The sequence below is a fragment of the Aedes albopictus genome, chromosome 2, assembly GCF_035046485.1.
Source record: "Aedes albopictus strain Foshan chromosome 2, AalbF5, whole genome shotgun sequence".
Classification (NCBI taxonomy): Eukaryota; Metazoa; Arthropoda; class Insecta; order Diptera; family Culicidae; genus Aedes; species Aedes albopictus.
In genome coordinates this window covers 244675994-244681512 of record NC_085137.1, presented here as the reverse complement: position 1 = coordinate 244681512, position 5519 = coordinate 244675994, and positions in this window count along the sequence as shown.

Below are 5519 nucleotides of genomic sequence, written 5' to 3'. Positions count from 1 at the left end.
CAACTTTTTTTCTTTTTCTGGTTTTCTCCACTGAATTTTCGCCAGGAAGCCATTTGAGGTTACTTTCCTATTGGCCAAACTTGATTTGGTATCATCGACGTTTATCAGTATGTAACTTCGCTTACCTTTTTTCCTCTTTCACGTAAAGGCAGGGGTCACAAGACGAAGGTCTATTTTCCAGTTCCAGACACAAAAAGAGTGCCTGCGCACCACGCCTTCTTGAACTGGTCGAATGGCTCTCGAGAACCATTTAAATCGGGTTGCTATCCGACATTCTGAAGACATTACCCGCTCATCGTAGCCTCCCGATTTTCGCGGTGTGAACGATGGTTGGTTCTCTCAACAGCTGATGCAGCTTGTGATTCATTCGCCTTCTCCAAGTCCCGTCTTTCAGCTGCACTCCGCCGTAGAAGGTACGTAATGCCTTGCGTTCGAAAACTCCAAGGCGCATTGGTCCTCTGCCTGCACGTAGAGTCCATGTTCGTGCCCATAGAGGACTATCGGTCTTTTCAGCGTTTTGTAGATAGTTAACTTCGTGTGACGGCGAACTATGTTCGATCGAAGAGTTCAGCGGAATACTGTGTGAAGAATTAGCTTAAGTTAAAATTCACAAATAAAAAGAAATTAAAAAAAAGCTCAGCGGAATCCAAAGAAAGCTCGATTTCCTGCCACAATGCGTCTCTGAATTTCTCTGGTGGTGTCGTTGTCGGCGGTCACCAGTGAGCCCAAGTACACGAATTCTCCAACCGCCACGACTTCATCAGTCGATAGAAATTCGGGTTGGCGGCTGCAGTAATTCCTCCCTAGAGTCTTTTGCCATCATGTACTTTGTGTTCGACAAATGACTAGGCTCAGTGCACCAGTTATGGCTATAGTACCTCAAATTAGCCATAGTCGATTTTTAACCTTTAATGATGCAAATCAACAAGAAAAGTTTTGTGAACAACAGATCACGTTCTCTAAAGATGATTGCAATCATTTAAACTTTACAATTTGCTCAAATTACGATAGAAATAAAACATTTTCCTTAATTTTTCGGCTCCCTTGTACCCTATTTCGCCATAGTGTACCAGTTATGGCAAATCCCATAAGGAATGCATGTAAATAGTGCGAAGTTATCAAATGTGTCCATAACTGGTACAGGGTTCCTATCATTGGCACACGCCGTAATAAATACTAAAACTAGTTTTGGACCCGTTTCTATATTTTTCCTGTAAAGTATGACAACTAATCAATCATTTGACATATCGATGACATTCGACGGTATTTTTCTTATTTTTGTAGAAATAGTTCTTCTTAGGTAGTGCGATAACTGGTACAGGCACCCTAATCAGATTCACCTGGCTTTTTTCCTTGGTCGGATGTACGTTTCCGCCATCGTCTCCAATTTGCGAGTTATAATATCAATATCATCAGCGAAACCAAGCATCTGAACGGACTTCGTGAAAATCGTTCCACTTGTGTTTATCCCCGCTCTCCTCATTAAATACACACTCTAAAGCACCTTGATCATCAGTTTGCCGTAACCCTGCGAGATTCGAGAGCTTCTCTGATACTCAAACTACGCATATCACTCGATCCATCGTCGCCTTGATAAATCGTAATAGCATAATCTGGCATAGCGGGCATCGATCGATTGTATCATACGCCGATTTAAAAACGTTGAATAAGTGATGTGTGAGCACGTTGTATTTGCGGCACTTTTGTAATATTGTGGATTTACCGGCTACTTGTATTCTACCGGTTACTTAAGTAGCCGTTACAAAGTAGCCGTTTTCATATAAAAATCAACTTGATTGTCAAAAAATGAATGTCGCTGAGTAGCTAGTGGTAACGAGGAATAGCGCATACAATAAAAATGTTTAAAATTATTTTTAAGTTACTCTTTTTATAAAACGGCTACTTTGGAGGCCATACTGAAGCGACCGGTAGAATACAAGTAGTCGGTAAATCCACAATACCTGGTGGATCACGAACATCTGGTCTGTTATAGCGCGTTCACCCATGAGCCTACTACGAACTCTCTTGCAATCGGTGACAGACGGCGGCATAAAATTTGAGAGTGTATTGCCATAGACTAATTTTAACACCGCGATGTACGGAAGAAATCCATTAAATTTTCTGTGTCCAGTCCGGTACCCAATAATTTTCATTACCGTGTATTTTTTTCCGTGTAAATTACCTTTTGAGTAAATTATGTTTAGCGTGTTACCCCCATCTGTCAGTAAAGGGCTAAAAATAAATTACGTAATGGGTACCGAGGATTGTTCACAATCTGCGAACTTGACTGCGGAAAAAGTCGCGACCTTGATGCCGCTGGTATTGCTGACTGCAACCCAAATTGGACTGACACAATAGTATGCATATGCACATACCTTCAAAGTGTGATTGCAGCTCCAGATGACTCCATGGTTGAAATGCAGTGAAAAAGATCGGTAGGCAAAAAAGCGGAAGTGAGATCACGTGCAATGAAGCAACCCAAAATAAATTCAAATTGATTAAAACAATCATTGTGACTAGTACAGTAGACGTTCGATAACTGCAACATGTTTACGTTTCACTTAGCGAACAAAAATCCGATAACTGCAACGCCTGACAGTGTCAACAAACCATCAACTGACGTTAAATGAACGTGAACTTCATCCGTCTGTTCATTTGGGCTAACATGGCTCACCATTTTGACATTTGGCGGTGCGATAACTGCCATTTTGTTGCACTTACCGGACTTGCAGTTAAAAAGCATTGCAGTTAAACCGCTTGCACCGGCCGAACGTCTACTGTAGTCGAATAAATTTTCTTTAGTCTCTGTTCATTTGCCAATCAAGCCAGGCGGTTTTTATTCCCACTCAAGTTTCCACTGAAATCTGCCATAGGGCACTGCACTGTTTTGATTTTGTATGGGGTTTTGACGTTTCTTGGCCTTGTTGTTTTCAAAATTTCTTTAAGAGTGAAAGAGAAGGAGAGAATTTCATGCAGTGACCTATAGGTTATGGGCCTGCAAGGCCTGCTGGCGCTACAAGGTGGAACTTTTGCTGGCACGAGAATAACGGTGGCGTTACATTTTGTCAGGCCCACAACGGAACGACAAGCGATTTTGCCCGCTGGAGACGTCAAAGCCAGGACGATCATCGGGTTACTGATCGAGTCCAATCAACATCCGTTGTTGATCCGATATTCGAAAACCGCGAAGGAAGTCTGGCAAATGCCGGGCAGCAGCTGGAGAATCATGGTCGCAATCGCGGTCGCAATGATTTTGAGAAGCCCGCCGAGCTCGTACGGCAACCCAAAACATCACCCTCGAAAACCGTTCGAACGACGAACAAGTCGGATAGCGTGATGCAAGTTAAACCAGGCAAGGCAAAAGAAGAAGTCGCTGGCCTGCCACTACTGCAAGCAGGTGTGCCACATATGTATAGAAGGAATGCCGACAGTACCAACGGAATAACGAGAAGGAAGCGAAGTCGAGTACACCAGTCAAGCATACACCGTGACAGGAAACACTAGGCAGAATCAAGCCTTGAATCGTGAACTCGGGCGCGGCATGCCACACCGTCGAGGAGTCGAGATTTGTTCCTCGAATTGCACTTCACGTTGGCCGACGAGAAGAAAGCGAGTGTGGATGTGGAAGAAGCAGGTCCCAGCAGATCCAGTGCAACGATGACACAAGTGCCTGCTATTCGATGCCGGATTGGAACAATGGTACCGGGCGGAAGCAATGAACGCCGTGGTGTTCTTGCAGAATATATCTTTATCACGATTCTTTACTGTGATGTTGTACGAGTTAAGGTTGCGACCATTCATTTGCAAAGATTTACATTCATTTGCTATTATCTCAGTTCAGAAGCATGCTATCGAAAAACAATGTATGGATGAATTAACCTTGTAGTTTTATCTGAAAGTTTGCCGAATAACGTTGGGGTCGCAAACGTACACTCAGAAATAAAAATATACACGGAATTACTATTATTTATGCATTTTGTATCCGCATCTCACTCATTCTCTTTTTGTTTTCATGCTATCTGCCGTTTAGCCTGGGTTGAAGAGAAGTGTTTCGTCAACCCAGGCGAACCACCAGATAGCATGAAAACAGAAAGAGAGTGAGAGAGATGTGGATACAAAATGCGTAAATAATAGTAATTCCGTGTATACTTTTATTTCTGAGTGTATACCAAAGTCGTGAGCGAGCTGTGAAGGCAACTCTCCACGCGGTGAATGTAAATTTCATTCACGCTGTGGAAAGTTGCCTTCACAGCTCGCTCACGACTTTGGTATGCTTGTGCGACCCCAATGTTATTCGGCAAACTTTCAGATAAAACTACAAGGTTAAATTCATCCATACACTGTTTTTCGATAGCATGCTTCTGAACTGAGATAATAGCAAATGAATGTAAATCTTTGCAAATGAATGGTCGCAACCTTGGTACGAGTTGTAGTACAATCGGAGCCATCTCCAAGTATTCGGATCCCGTATATTGGGGCACACTCCGCAGCAGAAGAGGAAGAAGTTTAACTAGACGGCTCAAAAGCTGAAAATCGTTGGATATTTCCAAGAGTACAAGGCCTACTGGTTCCTGGACAAGACGACGCGGATGTTGTACATCAGCCGGGATGCATGGTTTGTCGGGGGCGAGCAAAAAGAGCCCGCCGAAAAATCAGGAGAACTCGGTCGAGTTTCAATCGACACCGTAGTCAAGCGTAGTGAGTACATCAGCGAACAGGTTCACTACATCAAAGTGAAGACGACGACGGCTACGATACGCCTGCCGGTGGTACAAAATACAGATGAAGAGTCCACTGACAGTGATGACGAAGCGACTGTGAGCGTTACCGAGAAGTCTTCAGCGAGACAAGTAATTATGTAGCTTACCAGATGTAGCTGAGTCCCGAAGCTACACTGAAGCGATCCAATGTCCGGAGCAGGAAGTATGACAGGTAGCGGTGAAGGAAGAAATCCAACAATGCCAAGTTGGTCGAACAAGGTTTCATCCAACAGTATGGCACTAGCTACGATGAGATGTTTGCGCAGTGCGATTATAGATTCGGATCACTACCTATTTAGTCGCTGTACAAGTCGCTGTATGCATGTGCTCAAAACTTTCGACGGTTTTTACTACGCGCCAAAGTCGAACGCTGCGGCTTAACATTGAGCGGCTGCATAACGTAGAACTGACTCAAGACTATGACTGCAGTTAGCAGTGGCCCTACCAACGGAGGAGCAGCATGGCGCAGCTACACTCGAGGATGGCTGGAGAGACATCCAATCCGCCATAGGTAGTACCTCGGCTGCAGCACTAGGATTCGCGACTCCGAATTACAGAAACGACTGGTACGGTGTCAATTGGGAAATTAAAGTTAATTTTTACTTAACTTTGACAGTTCGACACTCCAAAGGAAATAATTACCGAACTGTCAAATTTAAGTGAAAATTAATTTTAATTTCCCAATTGACACAGACCCTTACTGCTCTTCTGGCAGAAAGCGCTCCTCACACCTCAAAGACCTCTCGCTTCAGTCGTATT